At 48.0% G+C, this 16,941-nt stretch overlaps 1 protein-coding gene across 1 annotated transcript in view; it reads right to left on the bottom strand.

Annotated features, from left to right (window-relative positions):
- Window positions 1-8,123, bottom strand: part of LOC143956097 (uncharacterized) — a 215,775-nt gene extending 207,652 nt beyond the window's left edge. The window contains exon 1 of the mRNA XM_077466231.1: window positions 8,064-8,123. The gene's annotated coding sequence lies outside the window, so the exon portion shown is untranslated. The remainder of the gene's footprint in view (window positions 1-8,063) is intronic.
- Window positions 8,124-16,941: the final 8,818 nt, after the last annotated feature.

Below are 16,941 nucleotides of genomic sequence, written 5' to 3'. Positions count from 1 at the left end.
CACTCTCTCCCTGACCCACAGCGTTACTCTCGCCAACTGATCGACTTTGGAGGAGCTCTGTTCTGGAACAGAACCTATACGACAGGTGCTCTCCACTACATACGCATTACTAAACCCCACCCCCAAGAGCAGCCACGCCTCCCATGCATAGAAAAATGGGAGGCGGATATAGGCCGCACTTTCACGTCTTTAGAGATACAAAACATGACAGGACATTCCCTCAAGTCATCCATATGTACCAAAATCCAAGAGACCAATTTCAAAATATTGACAAGTTGGTATTTGAGACCGAGCCGTCTGCGTTCCTTTTCCCCCCCCTGACACGTCAGATAGGTGTTGGAGATGTAGAGAGGACAAGGGGACATTATATGCATATCTTTTGGGCCTGCCCTAAATTGACAGGCTTTTGGACGTCAGTCCGTGTTATATCACAAAAATTCACACACTACTACGCACTTCCCGATGACCCAGCATTTTTCTCTCATCCATCCCCGTTAGAGTTTACAAAATAGTCGATCATACGACATCTGCTCAACGCAGCTAAATCTTGCATTCCCCCAACTATGGAAACAACAAATGTCCCCCCGACCACAGCACATTGGCTGAGGAAGGTAGAGGATATTAACCACTTCAGGAACGTCCAGTCAGAAGGAGGCGGCTCCCACCCGGCCATATATATATGTACATTGGCCGGGTGGGAGCCGCCTCCTTCTGACTGGACGTTCCTGAACATCCATCAGAAGGAGGGGGGGGGAGATCACGTGCGTGCCCGCGCAGCGGCGCGATCCCGATGCGCTCGTGTCACCCCGGACACGGCGCATCGCAGATCGGCAGAGGGCTCCGTGATTGGCCCTCCTGATCACATGACGGCCGTGTCCAATCACGGCCGTCATGTGATGTAAACAAACAGCCGGTTGCTGGGCAATCGGCTCCTCCTCTCCTCACACGGAAGTCATCGCTGAGGAGAGGAGAGCAGATCGCTGCAGCCGGCTGGTGATCAGTGAGTATGAGATGTTTTTTACAGCTTTTTACTCACTGATCATCAGTGTAGTGTAAACACACATGTCCCCAAAACACATGTCCCCCAAAAAAAAAAAAAAAAAAAGACATGTCCCCAAATAAAAAACAAAACAAAACACATTTGCCCCAAATAAAAAAACAAAAAAAACAACAAAAAAAAAAAAAAAAACACACATGTCCCCCCACATAGACATGTCCCCAAATAAAAAAAGACATGTCCCCAAATAAAAAACAAAACAAAACACATGTCCCCAAATAAAAAAAACTAAGAAAAAAAAAAGACACACATGTCCCCCCACAGACATGTCCCCAAATAAAAAAATAAATAAAAAGACATGTCCCCAAATAAAAACAAAAACAAAACACATGTCCCCAAAAAAAAAAAAAAAAAAAAACACACATGTCCCCCCACATAGACATGTCCCCAAATAAAAAACAAAACAAAACACATGTCCCCAAATAAAAAAAAAAACAAACACACATGTCCCCCCACAGACATGTCCCCAAATAAAAAAATAAATAAAAAGACATGTCCCCAAATAAAAACAAAAACAAAACACATGTCCCCAAAAACAAAAAAAAAAAAAACACACATGTCCCCCCACATAGACATGTCCCCAAATAAAAAACAAAACAAAACACATGTCCCCAAATAAAAAAAAAAAAAAACACACATGTCCCCCTACATAGACATGTCCCCAAATAAAAAAAAATAAAAAAAAAGACATGTCCCCAAATAAAAAACAAAACAAAACACATGTCCCCAAATAAAAAAAATAAAAAAAAAACAACAAAAAAAAATAAAACACACATGTCCCCCACATATGTCCCACTAAAATCACATGTTCCAATGATTATCTGCACACATCTGTACATGATCATTTGCGTACATATGTCCCTGATCACACAAACCAATTATTATACACTTAACTGAATTTTTTTTTTACCAAAAACATGTAGCAGAATATATTTTGGCTTAAATTTATGACAAAATTTGATTTTATTGGATTTCTTTTAAAATAGAAAAAAGAAAATATTGTTTTTTTTTTTTTTCCAAATTTCCGCTTTTTTTGCGCTTATATCGCAAAAGATAAAAAAACAGAGTCGTGAATAAATATCACCAAAATAAAGCTCTATTTGTGCGAACAAAATGCTAAAAATTTCATTTGGGTACAGTGTAGCATGACCGCACAATTGTAATTGAAAGTGCGAGAGCGATGAAAGATGAAAATTGGGCTGGGAAGGAAGGGGGGGGGGGGGGGGGCGAAAGTGCCCTGTATTGTAGTGGTTAAGAAAATGGAGGACCTGGTCCTTTCCGCACAAGACAGGCAGGAGACGTTCAAGAACGCATGGGAGACTCTGGGAGTCTCAGACGAGGGAAAAGCCCTTCTGGGCGGCACAGTGGTGTAGTGGTTAGCACTCTCACCTTGCAGTAAGAAGGGTCCCTGGTTCAAATCCCAACCACGACACTACCTGCCTGGAGTTTGCATGTTCTCCCTGCGCCTGCGTGGGTTTCCTCCGGGTACTCCGGTTTCCTCCCACACTCCAAAGACATGCAGGTAGGTTAATTGGCTTCTGTCCAAAATTGACCCTAGTATATGAATGGGGACCTTGGATTGTGGGCTCCTTGAGGGTAGGGACCAATGTGAGTGTGCAATGTACAGGGATAGGGACAATTGTAGACACTCAACTCAGGTTGAACAGGATGGACTGGTGTCTTTATTCAACCTTACTAACTATGAAACTATGGAAGCGCAAACAACTTAATGACGATGAGAATGGAGATAGTCACGTGATCCGGACCCATAGCTGTGACCCCCTATCCTACCCTCCCCCCTCCCCCATGCCAACATACATTCCTATCCCCCTACTCCCCCCCTAGCCCTTGTACACACAGGTTAGGGGGGGGGGGGAGGAGCGTTTTGTCGGATATTCTGACTGTGTGTGGTCTGCATCGGACGGTTTCAGTCGGAATATCCGACGGACCAACTTTTCCAACAAAATGCTCCTATCGGACATACTCCGATCATGTGTAGCCTACTCCGACGGACAAAGTGCCACGCATGCTCAGATCAAATTCCTAGACCAAAGCTATTGGCTACTAGCCTGAACGTAGTCCCGTCCTAACGAAATAACGTCATCACGTTTATGTACAATCGGATTTTCCGACAACTTAGTCCGACCCGTGTGTATGCAACATCACTTCCCGGACCTCTTCCGGAATAAATCCGTCGGAATTACTCTGACGGATTTGGTAGTCGGAATCTCCGACCCGTGTGTACAAGGGCTTAGTCCTTTCCCCGCTAGTTCTCTTTCTTTTTCCCCCCTTTGGTCATCTTTCTCCTTTCACTGCTTCTCTTGCTATCGACTCTTGATAATTTCTAGAAGAAAAAACGTACAAACAAGAAAGGGTAGCCGTCAGTGGATATGTATTGATGCAATATAATGGTTTGTAAACATTCTTTTCGGTAACATCGATCTACCACCAGAAAACGAGGTTAATACCGTTATGATCTCAAGATTTTTGGATTGACGTGGCTGCGACCTCCAATGTTTTAATTATTCAAAGATTTTTTGGGGAAAACCCAAATAGGGAGGGAGTGGGATTTTGATGGTGCGATATTTTTAAGTTATTCAAGAAATCGAGACGGGTTTTTTTTTCTGCTGGGAACAATGGTTGTGGAGCGAGGGTAAGCACCCTTCTCTTTTAAAGCTCTGGGCATTTTGGTTATATTGATAATTATTTTTGTTTTCATTTACTTTAATGCATTAGTGTTTACTAATTATTTTGTTCTGATGTTATTCTATTGCTAGCTTGTATATCCCCTGAGGAAGCTATTCCGAAACATGTCGGGATAATCGGTTACAAGCACCTAAAGGGCCGGTTCACACAGCGGGCGATGCGAGGCGACACGACTCGCCTCGCCTCGCTCCCGCAAGTCGCCCCCTTTCTGTACAATGGAACCGTTCTGAGAGGAGCGACTCGAGTCGCTCCGACTCAGAAAAAAGGTTCCTGTACTACTTTTGGGCGACCTCGGGGCGACTTGCATTGACTTCTATACAGAAGTCATCTGCAAGTCGCCGCTGAGGTCGCCGCAGGTCGCGGCGAGGCAAGTCGGAGACGCCTCGCCTCGCCTGCTGTGTGAACCGGCCCTAACTCAACTGTTACTCGGACCTGTTATGATATGTAACATTTTTGTATATTTAGCAACGTTGCTGTTTTATTAACCACTTGCCGACCAGCGCACGACGATGTACGTCGACAGAATGGCACGGGCAGGCAAATGGGCGTACATGTACGTCCCTTTAAATTTGCCGCCCTGCCATCGGGTCCTCCACCCCCTTTCACCGCTCCTCACCTCCAGTCTTTTCTGTTTCCTCTATTTTCTATCTTTAACCGGTTCCCCGACCAGCGCACGACGATGTACGTCGACAGAATGGCACGGGCAGGCATATTGGCGTACAGGTACGTACAATATTCAATGCCGCCCTGCCACACTGGTCGGGACCCCCGTGAGTCCGGTCGCGGGACCCACGGACTCGATCGCCGCGGGCATCCCCCGCAATCGTCTCATGGAGCGGCCAAATGAAGAAATGCCGTTGTAAACAGCATTTCTCCATTCTGCCTAGCAACTAGTGACGCTGATCTCTGCTCCATGTGATTGGAGCAGAGATCAGTGTTCACTAAATGAAAGCCCAACCCCCCCCCCCCCCACAGTTAGTAACACACCCCTAGGAACACTTAACCCCCTACACTGCCACCCCACTGGTTAACCCCTTCACTGCCAGTGTCATTTACACAGGAATCACTGCATTTAAATAGCACTGATTACTGTATAAATGACAATGGTCCCAAAAATGTGTCAAAAACGTCAGATGTGTCCGCCATAATGTCGTAGTCACAATAAAAATCGCTGATCGCCGCCATTACTAGTAAAAAAAAAAAAAATAATAAAAATGCTATAAAACGATCCCTATTTTGTAAACGCTATAACTTTTGCGCAAACCAATCAATAATCGCTTATTGCGATTTTTTTAACCAAAAATATGTAGAAGAATATGCATCGGCCTAAACTGAGGGAAAAAAAAGTTTTTTTATATATTTTTGGGGGATATTTATTATAACAAAAAGTAAAAAATAATGCGTTTTTTTCAAAATTGTCGCTCTATTTTTGTTTATAGCGCAAAAAATAAAAACCGCAGGGGTGATCAAATACCACCAAAAGAAAGCTCTATTTGTGGGGAAAAAAAAGGACGTCAATTTTGTTTGGGAGCCACGTCGCCACGACCGCGCAATTGTCAGTTAAAGCGACGCAGTGCCGAATCGCAAAAAGTGGTCTGGTCTTTGACCAGCAAATTGGTCCGGGGGGCTGAAAGTGGTTAAATTGTTAAAATAAACATATTCTTTGGAAAACTCTTTTCTTGAATAACTTAAAATATCGCACCGTCAAAATCCCACTCCCTCCCTATTTGGGTTTTCCCCAAAAATCTTTGAATAATTTCAACTGGGATGAGGTGCCATACTTTTTAGGTGTTGATGGAAGCTGGAATCAAAACTTTAAAAATCCAATGTTTTAATGTTTGAAATGCTATATTGGGGCATGACCCTTTCTTGTACTTGAATAAAAATTATATTTGCAAAAAAAAAAAAAAAAAGGAGAGAGAGAGTGCAAGGGTCAGGAATGAAATGTATGGAGAGTGCAGGAGTTAGGAGTAGATAACAGAGTGTGTAAGGGTCAGAAGTAGAGTACATAATGCGGAGAGTGCAGGGCTCAGGAGTGTGTACTGCACAGGCCAGTGAACAGAGTAGAAAAAAATGTTTATGGAGACAAATGAGAGCTCTGAACCCAAAACCAATGACTAAATCTTCATTGCTTTCGGCTTCATTCCTCAGAAGAGATGGAGGAATGAATGTTCCTCCATCTCCTCCGTGTTTACCAATCCTGGGCAGATCCCGGGCTCCATGGAGCAGCCAGAGAGCCTAGGAACCGCCTGCAGGCAGCAGCAGGAGGGGTGTCAGTCCTTCTCGGAACCATAATAGCGATCTACAGGCACCGGGATCACTTTTGGCAAAAAAATAAAAAAATGGTAACAAGATCATGGCTGCAACCGCAGCCATGATCTTATAATAACCACTTACTGACAGGCTGTTTATTATTATATCAGATCTGTATAGTGCCAACAATTTACAAAGCAAAGGCAGACAGTATAAGTATAAAACAATTTAATATGTGAGAAATCAGAGGGCCCTGCTCCTTAGAGCTTACAATCTAGGAGGGAGGGTCAAGAGATACAAAAAGGTAATAACTGTGTGGGGGGGGGGGGGGGGGGGTGATCTGATGGAGAAAGTAAAAGTACAGATGTTAAGTGTGGACAAGATAGGCTTTTCTAAAGAGATGGGTTTTCAGGGATCGTCTAAAAGAAAGCAGACTAGGAGATAATAGTATTGGATTGGGGTAGGGAGTTCCATACATACTGTAGGAGAGGCACAGGAAGAGTCCTCGAGGTGAGTATGGGAGGAGGAGACAAGGGAGCTAGAGAGCAGGAGGTCTTGGGAGGAACGAAGGGAACAAGTAGGTTGGTATTTTGAGACCAGGTTAGTGATGTAGCTGGGAGCCGAGCTGTGGATGGCTTTGTAAGTTGTTGTTAGAATTTTGAATTTAATTGACTGGGTGAGTGGAAGCCAGTGGAGGGATTGGCAGAGAGGGGTGGAGGACACTGAATGGAAGCCAGTGGAGGGATTGGCAGAGAGGGGTGGAGGACACTGAATGGAAACCAATGGAGGGATTGGCAGAGAGGGGTGGATGACACTGAATGGAGGCCAGTGGAGGGATTGGCAGAGAGGGGTGGAGGACACTGAATGGAGGCCAGTGGAGGGATTGGCAGAGAGGGGTGGAGGACACTGAATGGAAGCCAGTGGAAGGCTTGGTAGAGAGGGATGGAGGACACTGAATGGAAGCCAATGGAGAGATTGGCAGAGAGGGGTGAAGGACACAGAATGGTGGCAAGTGGCGGGCTTGGCATAGAGGAATTTAGGACACTGAATAGAAGCCAGTGGAGGGATTGGCAGAGAAGGGCGGAGGACACTGAATGGAAGCCAGTGGAGAGATTGGCAGAGAGGGGTGGAAGACACAGAATGGAGGCCAGTGGTGGGATTGGCAGAGAGGGGGTGGAGGACACTGAATGGAAGCCAGTGGAGAGATTGGCAGAGAGGGGTGGAAGACACTGAATGGAGGCCAGTGGAGGGATTGGCAGAGAGGGGTGGAGGACACTGAATGGAAGCCAGTAGAGGGATTGGTAGAGAGGGGTGGAGGACACTGAATGGAGTAAAAGTGGAGGGATTGGCAGAGAGGGGTGAAGGACACAGAATGGAGGCCAGTGGAGCGATTGGCAGAGAGGGGTGGAGGACACAGAATGGAGGCCAGTGGAGGGATTGGCCTAGAGAGGTGAAGGAAACCGAATGGTTGACAGCAGCGTTCATAATGGACTGAAGGGGGGATAGTCTCTGTTGAGGTCGGCCAATGAGAAGGGAGTCACAGTAGTCAAGATGAGAGATAAGCTGGGAACGAATTAGAAGCATGTGGTGTTGTTGGTTAGGAAGGGACATACCTTGGAGATGTTGTGGCAAAGAGATTTGGGCAGTGATTGGATTAGGGACTGAAAGGAGAGCTCGGAGTCCGGGGGTTACACCTTGCACACTGCCATGCTGGGAAGGACTTCTAGTTGTGTCATCGATGACGACAGAGAAGCGTGAGGAGATATACGTATAGTGGGCAGCAAGAGATAAACTTACCCACAAGATGCAATGGCAGTTCAGAGTGAGAGGAAGTCCTAGTGCTCACCATCATGTGGTATCATGTGACCAGAACTGGGGGGTAGCCTCCCTCAGCTCTGAACTGCCACTGTCAGATGAGAAGACAGCGCTGTAATAAAAATGTCATAAATACTGCAAAGCAACACACAATAAACATAGAGAGACACCTCATTGAACACATGATACCAGCAACGCTCCTTACTGTAAATATAAAATAAGATCTTATTACCTCCTCTACTGCCACTTCGAGCAATTTCTCCTCTCTACTTCCTCCCGACTCACCTCTCACCTGGAACTTCCTATTTATACCTGACTTCACTTCCTGTCTGTGCCTGACATCACTTCCTGCCTTCCATAGAGACTTTCTATTTTGGTAAGAGCTCACCACCTTGTGGAGCTCAGATGAGCTGCAGCCCCGAGGAAACGTCTAGTAGTGTGTGAACACGGCCTTTGTCATCTTTGGCAAATGTCCCAGATGCGGCAGAACAGGCCCGGGATCTAGTCTACTGTCCCACTAAATCCATAACTTCTAGGTTCCAAGATGTTGTACGGAGAGGCAGCGAGGTGAGGACTTCTGCGGACTGTTTGGGTGGTGTGACCTCCTTTCTCATAGTGAAAGTAGAACTCCGACATCAGTGGAGCAGGAGCGTGTGATCAAGTCCGTGTCACCACTGACCAACAATGCTGGGCTGGGTCTACACGTTCTCACTGATGCCAATAATGAGGCTATTTTTCATTTTTTTTTTTGTGGTGGGTCTCCATGAAAAACAGAGAGTGATGTCCAAGATCTCCAAAGCTTTAATCCGAGATCACATTGTTACAGCAAAAACCAAAGTTTCAGAGCCACGCGTGACCCCTTCATCAGGCATATCAAGGATAAGGGTCTGAAATGAACCCCATGCCTTCCCAAACTTCAGTCCCTGGCCTCCCTCCTGAAGCATACTAGGCCACATGCCGTGCAGAAAAAAAGGCACGTGATCCCCCTCAAATTCCATACCTTGTCTAGAATAAGGGTCTGATATGGATTATGAGAGGGATCTGATTGTAAGAGAAGCTCCAATCAAGTTGGAATGCACGTACTTACTGTATGTGCATGGTCATAATTCTGAGCAAAAGCTCAAAGCTAAACAGGCATTGTCACATCCACGCAAATGTATCAGCATGTGGAGAAAAATAGGATTTTTATATACAGCTTACCTGTAAAATCCTTTTCTTGAGAGTACATCACGGGACACAGGAGCTTCATTACATAGTGGTTATATAGGCACCTCTGGTGATTGGACACTGGTTGACCCAATTAAAGAGAATTCCTCCCCTATATAACCCCTCCCATCAGGGAGGCACCTCAGTTTTGTAGCAAAGCAATAAGAAACCACGTAAAACCCAAGAGGGGCGGGAGCCCTGTGTCCCGTGATGTACTCTCAAGAAAAGGATTTTACAGGTAAGCTGTATATAAAAATCCTATTTTCTTGATCATACATCACGGGACACAGGAGCTTCATTACATAGTGGGATGTCCCATAGCAATGCTCAGGTTGAGGGGAGGGAGACACAGATCATGAATCTAGACCGCCAGGGACCTGAGGACCTAAACTGCAGCCTGCAGTACACTGCGCCCAAAGGCGATATCCTCCTGCCCTCTGACATCCACCTGATAGAATCTGGTGAATGTGTGGACTGATGACCAAGTCGCAGCCTTACAGATCTGAGCCAGGGAGGCCTGGTGATGCACTGCCCAAGAAGCACTTACAGCCCTAGTAGAGTGCGCCTTCACCTGAAAAGGAGGAATCTTCCCCTTTAAGTCATAGGCCTGAGAAATAACTTGTCTGATCCACCTCGAAAGAGTGGACTTTGACGCTGCCTGACCCCTTTTAGGGCCTTCTGGCAGAATAAATAAACAGTCAGTCTTTCTTATCTGAGCAGTTGCCTGAAGATAAAGACTGATTGCTCTAACCACATCTAAAGTGTGTAAGGATTCTTCCTCTGTGGACTGAGGGTTTGGAAAAAAGGATGGTAGGATTACATCCTGATTCAGGTGAAAACCTGAAACTACCTTAGGTAGAAAGGACCTGTTGGGACGCATGACCACTCGGTCCTTATGGATAATTAAACAGGGCTCTTTACAGGAAAGAGCTGCCAATTCTGATACCCTTCTAGCCGTGGATATGGCTACTAGGAACACCAGCTTCTTTGTCAGGAGAGTTAAAGAAGCCAGATGCAGAGGTTCAAATGGTTGGGCTTCTAAGGCCGAGAGAACCAAATTCAGATCCCAAGGGCATACCGGAGGTTTGACTGGCGGTCTCATCCGCATAGCCCCCTGGATAAAAGCCCGTACTAGGGAATGTGATGCAAGCGATCTTTGAAAAAAGACCGATAGGGCCGAAATCTGCACCTTGATGGTGCTTATGGCCAAATTCATTTCAAGGCCTGATTGGAGAAAGGCCAAGATTCTGCTAATGACATACCTTCTAGGATGCCATCTCCTGGGTTCACACCAGGAAACATATGCCCTCCAGATCTTGTAATAGATACGCCTGGAGGCCGGTTTTCTGGCATTGACCAGAGTGGAGAGGACTGGCCCCGAAAGACCACGGCCTCTCAAAATGTGGGTCTCAGCAGCCAGACCGTCAAATTCAGACTGCGTAAAGCAGGGTGGTAAATTGGACCCTGTGAGAGCAGATCTGGCCGGAGAGGGAGGGTCCATGACCTGCCCACTGCCAACTTCATGATTTCTGCGAACCATGGTCGCCTGGGCCAAGCCGAGGCCACTAGAAGGACCGGCTTCGTCTCCCTCTTGACCCTTCCCAAGAACCTCGATAACAGCGGGTTCGGGGGGAAGGCATAGATCAGATTGTACTGATCCCAGGGAACTGTCAGAGCATCTGACCCCTGAGCAAGTGCATCTCTTGTCCTTGACACAAAGTTGTCCAGTTTCCTGTTGAATCTGGACGCAAACAAATCCACGTCTGGAGTGCCCCACTTGTGACATATGTCTTGAAACACATCGGGGTGCAGAGCCCATTCTCCTGGGCACAACTGCTGGCGGCTGAGATAATCTGCCTGCCAATTCTCCACTCCTGGAATGAAGACTGCAGAGAGGCACGGAACATGCTCTTCTGCCCAGACAAGTATGCGATTCACCTCTTTTTGGGCCACCAGACTTCTGGTACCGCCCTGGTGATTGATGTAAGCCACTGCGGTGGCATTGTCGGACTGAATCCGAACTGGGAAACCTCGCAGTCTGTGAGACCACTCTCTGAGTGCCATGTAAATTGCCCGAATCTCCAAGACATTTATGGGCAGCAGACTTTTGGTCGCAGACCATTTTCCCTGCGAGCATGTTTCCTGCAACACGGCTCCCCAGCCTGCCAGGCTGGCATCCGTGGTGACAATCTTCCATGAGAGGGGAAGAAAGGTTTTGCCCTTCAGCAAATTTTTGGTCTGTAACCACCAGACAAGACCTTTGCGTGCCCGAGGGGATAAACGCATAGGAAGATCCAGGGATTGGGGCTTCCTGTTCCAAATCGCAAGGATGCATCTTTGCAGGGGCCTTGAGTGGAACTGGGCAAATGGAACGGCCTCGAAAGAGGCGACCATCTTTCCCAACAGTCTCATGTACAACCGAATGGAGGAGAATCTTCTGCCCAGAATCAGGCGCACTAGATCTCCAATGGCCAAGGCCTTTGGCTTTGGAAGGAACACCCTGCCCTGAGCGGTGTCGATAATCAGACCCAGGTAATCCAACCTGGTGGTCGGTTGTAAAGACGACTTTTCTAGGTTTATAATCCAACCTAGGCGGCCCAGATGTTCTAGCGTTTTGGTGACGCTGCGACTTAGGCATGTTGCAGTTCTCTCTACGAGAAGCAAGTCGTCTAGGTAAGCCCTGACGGCTATGCCCTGAACTCTTAAGATTGCTAAGAGAGGGTCTAGAATCTTCGTGAAGACTCGAGGGGCCGTGGCTAGGCCGAACGGCAGGGCCACAAATTGAAAATGGCGCTGCTCTACCGCGAACCTCAGAAACTTCTGGTGTGCGGGAAATATTGGCACATGGAGATATGCGTCTTTGATATCTATTGATGCCATGAATTCTCCTCCTTGCAGGGAGGAGACCACAGTGCGTATTGACTGCATCCGGAAGGTCTGGATGTGTAGAAACCGGTTTAAGTCTCTCAGATCCAAGATAGGTCTGACACTTCCGTTTGGTTTTGGAACGGTGAAGAGATTCGAATAGAAACCTGAACCCTGATCTTTCGGGCTCACCTCTACTATCACACCTTGGGATAGTAATTGATCTAAGGCCAGAAATAGCGGTTTCTGCTTTATCGGATCCCTGGGGATCCTTGACCTTAGAAAACGGGAAGGTGGAATCTCCTGAAACTCTAGCCTGTAGCCCAGAGATACTGAAGAGATCACCCATTTGTCCTGAATCTCTACCCGCCAGGCGCCTGCAAACTGCAGGAGCCTTCCCCCCACTCGGCCGAGCGGGGGCGCCCCTTCACAAGGATGTCTTGGAGGTCTGCTTGGCAGGCTTCCGCCCCCAAGTCTTTTTCTGTCCCTGGGCTCGGCCCTGAGGCTTTGCAGCCGAGGAGGGCTGAGAAGGCCGTCGCCACTGTTTAGAGCTCGACGCTTCGGGAGAGAGAGTACGCCTGAATGAAGGACGTTTACTCCTCTTGACTGGAAGGAGTGTAGATTTACCTCCCGAAATATTTTGGACGAATTTATCTAATTCCTCTCCAAACAACCGTTCCCCTTTAAACGGGAACCCAGTCAAATGCTTTGCATGACATTTCAGCAGCCCAATTTTTTAGCCATAGAGCCCTACGCATGTGTACCAACATGAGGGACAAACGTGATGCTTGTTGGACAGAATCCAAAATCGCATCAATTATGAAACATAAGATGTGAGGCATCTCTGCATATTTCTCTACTTCCTCATTAGGAAGGAGTTCAGACATCTGTTTAACCTGTTCCTTAAGGAACTGGCACAACCCCACGGCTGCGACTGTAGGTTGCACCACAGCGCCGGCCATGGAAAAGGAGGCTTTTAACAAGGTTTCCAGCCTTTTGTCAGCTGGGTCCTTAAATACCTGCGCATTATCCAAAGGACAAGTTAGGTTTTTATTCACACAAGAGATAGCCGCATCCACAGATGGGGCCCCCCATTTCTTGGTGAAGCTTTCCTCCACGGGATAATACATAGAAAACCTCTTGGGAGGAGCAAACAGTTTATCGGGATGTCCCCAGTCCTCATACATCAAGTCAGCCATTAAAGGATGAATTGGGAAGGAACAAGCAGTCTGTGGAGCTTTCCTGACTCCCAGGGAAGAGACAGAGGATGTAGCGACTTCAGCAGCTGGCATTCTGAACGTGGTACGCACCAATTCAGTGTAATACTGCACCTGCTTTCTGAGTGCCTGGGAGGAGGGGACTGACTCCTCATCCTCTGACTGATCCGACTGCTCATGATCCCTTTCCAAAGATAGGGATCTCTCCTCATTTTCAGAGCAGCTGTCTGAGAGAGGGATTTCAGCAGAGGGAGGGGATCTACCCCTTTTCTTGCTATCTTTTAGGGAAGCAGAAATAAAATTCATTATCCTCCCTTCAAAACTCTCCAATGAAGCCCTAAGGGAGTCCTCAGTGACATAGACCGGGGCTGCGACATTAGGAGAGGCTGCAAAGCCTGAAAGGGGCACTGACTCGTCTTGAGATGCAGGCTCCACTCTTGCAGAGGGGGATGGTAATCTGCATGCACCTTTAGAACCCCTGGACCCAGGCGGTGACCTGCCAGTGCTTTTGTTACCTGCCCCTGAAACCCTCTTACGAGGAGACATAGTACTGAGCTACAAAGCAGAGTTACTAGTGTAAAATGCAATCACTTTGTTGTGCTTAAAGTCTCACAATAAATCAATATAAGCTTAACTGCACAATATGATGCCGAGTAGGTGTCTTAAGGTTCGCCTGGATCCAATCCCACGGATGCTTACAGCCCACAGCTCCTGTGTCTCACCTTACAGTCCCCTGACGCTCTGGGCTTTTAAAAACGGCTGTTTTGGCGCCTGCATTGCAGTCTGGAGCACTTGATTGTGCACAGCTGGCAACCACACCCCCCCCCTTTTCCTATTAGGCCGGGAGCGCGCCCGGCGCGCGTGCACGCGCCCGCGCGCGTGCACGAGGACCGCGGGATCCGGGGGGGGGAAGGGGAACCCAAAAGGAGTGACCTGGGACCCCCCGATCTGCGTGGGACCCCTTTTTAACTTATATTGTGGCAGGGACTGCAAGGAGACGTGAGTAGCTGGGAGGACCAGGCATTTCACTGAGCGTGTTTGTTTGAAAGGCATGTAAGTATGCATCAGGCTTGCTCTTACTCCCTCAAGTGGTGGAAACCAGGTAAGACATACAACTACTCAAAATGAAGAAATCCATTCATATATTAAAATATATAGGATGACTTCCCATACCTGTTCCCCGCCGCAGGAATTGCTGATTTCAGACCAATTCCAGCCTTCACCCATCACGGCGGGTATTGTTAGCCAACCTTCAGGCGTATCTGGGAATCTTACGAAAAGATTCTCCTACCTGGGCCTTGTAAAAAACTCTGCCAGAAACTTACGGGCGCCCTGAGTAAACAGTACCCCAAGTCTGGTTGTCCCAGAGTCCAGTCTTCCAATGGAGAGGACTTACAGGCAAAACCTCGTGTCTTCGGCAGACGAGGCCCGGGTACCATACCATCTTGGGAGTCAATTATCGGCCCGAGGTATGGATCCGGTTTGTTGTAGCCCTTCGGCCCTCGCCGGGACCCGCATAGAGCTAAGTTTTACGTGACCATCGACCAGACACTGGCGAAAAAACTGAGGTGCCTCCCTGATGGGAGGGGTTATATAGGGGAGGAATTCTCTTTAATTGGGTCAACCAGTGTCCAATCACCAGAGGTGCCTATATAACCACTATGTAATGAAGCTCCTGTGTCCCGTGATGTATGATCAAGAAACATATGCGCATGTGCACATGTAAGGGTACTGGTGCCAAACGGCCTATTTCATCTGAACTAGATGGATTAATGAGTGATTTTCAGCTAAGTCCTGCTTGACCTGCCATACCTGCCTACCCGTGAAAACCTTGGCTTGCCCCAAACCTGTCCTTGGATTTATGCCTGCTGTGACCTCAGCTTGTATTCTGACTCTGCTCCTGTCTTGCGTTCCTGTACCTGGCTTTGTACTGATCCTAGCTTGTGTCCTGATCCTGTCTCTGCCTGATGTTCCTGTACCTCGCTGCCTGGCTGTGAACCAATCCTGGCTCATGTCCTGACTCTGCCTGATGTTCCTGTACCTTGCTGCCCGGCTGTTGACCAATCTTGTCTCTGCCTAATGTTCCTGTACCTCGCTGTCCAGCTGGGTACCAAACCCGGCTTGTGTCCTGGCCTTGTCTCTGCTGGATTTTCCTGTACCTCGCTGCCCAGCTGTTGATGACCTTTTGGCTTGTGTCCTGGCTATATTCCAGTCTGCCAATTAAGTGTCATGGCGTTCCAGTTCCTGCCTCGTGATCTATGGTCACCTGCTTCCTGCAAACCCCAGATAGAGCTACCTGCTACACTGGCCCTTGTGCCACCCTGTGCCCTCACACTTCCAATTATCACTACCAGGGGGTATTGGACAAGAGGAGAAGCCCCCATTCCAACTTGATCTCCACCAGGTGCATGACACCCACATTGTTTTTTCTACAGGGCATGGTATGCTTCCGGGGAAGGGATTGGCAGAGAGGGATGGAGGACATTGAATAAAAGCCAGTGGAGGGATTGGCAGTGAAAGGTGGAGGACACTGAATGGAAGCCAGTGGAGGGATTGGAAGAGAGGTGTGGAGGGCACAGAAGGGAGACCAGTGGAGGGATTGACAGAGAGGGATGGAGGACACTGAATGGAAGCCAGTGGAGGGATTGGCAGAGAGGGGTGGAGGACACTGAATGGAAGCTAGTGGAGGGATTGGCAGAGAGGTGTGGAAGACACTGAATGGAGACCAGTGGAGTGTCAGGGCTGGCTTAGCCCTTCCTCCTCTGGGCTGGCCGCTCAGCTGTTGGCTAATTGCCAGCTCTCTTCTCTTTCCACAGTTACCAGCTGTTCCCGATGTTGCTCATCTGACCTGCCTATTTAAAGCCTTCCGGCTCACTTTTTCCCTTTGCCTTCACGTTGGTCACATCATAAGGCACCATCTCCTGCTGTTTATTTAAGACTGGCTTGCTGACATCCCTCCTGGCTTCTTATCCTGCTTGCAGTTGCTCTCCTTGGATCCCTGACTTCTGGCCTGGCTGATTACCTGTTCTGGTTTATGAACTTTGGACTGGCTGACTACCCGATCTGGCTACTGGAATCTGGCTATGCTTGACTACGCTTTTTTCTATTTACCTTTTTATTTTTTATTAATAAACAAGTGTGATTTGATTGTACTTCTCTCTCAGTCTGTTTCATGGTTTCTGACAGTACGCGAAGGCCATGAATTCAGAAGATACAGTCAATCCACTTTTTGGTAATATTTTTTCCAGATTGGATGAGCAAGATCACCGCAAGGATCAGTTTGCCTTGGCGTTACAAACGCTCCTGAATCGCACGGCTCATCTGGAATCCCCCACTGTGGCTGCTCCAGTACAACCTGAGTCGTCCCTGCTGCTGCGCCAGTCTCTGTGCAGGCACCCGCCTCGAGTATTACCTCTATAAGAGGTATGTCTGGTTCTGCTCCGCTTTCCCAGCGATTTGGGGGCGATCCAGTTCAATGCAGAGGGTTTCTCAATCAGGTTGAGATATACTTCGAAATGCTGCCCCAGGCGTTTCCCACGGACAGAAGCAAAGTAGGTTTTGTGATATCTTTGCTTTCTGAAAGAGCCTTAGCCTGGGCTAACCCTCTATGGGAGACGCAAAAACCAGTGGTCTTGCGTTAGCCTCAGTTTGTGGCCTCCTTTAAAAAGGTTTTTGGGGGGCGTGGCCGAGCGGAGAACCGAGTGGACGTGCCTGGGGTGAGCTCCGCTACTAGAGCGCACACCCAGAGCCTTCCCGTCCACCGGAGCGGAACGGACCCCACCGGAGGCCCTGGGCAAACCAGGAGGAGCTGGACGTACCTCT

This window comes from Lithobates pipiens, unplaced genomic scaffold, assembly GCF_037356315.1.
Source record: "Lithobates pipiens isolate NorthernLeopardFrog02 unplaced genomic scaffold, aLitPip1_a1.2 Scaffold_35, whole genome shotgun sequence".
Taxonomy (NCBI): domain Eukaryota; kingdom Metazoa; phylum Chordata; class Amphibia; order Anura; family Ranidae; genus Lithobates; species Lithobates pipiens.
The sequence above is the reverse complement of the archived record's forward strand: the minus strand, read 5'-3'. Positions and strand labels throughout refer to the sequence as shown.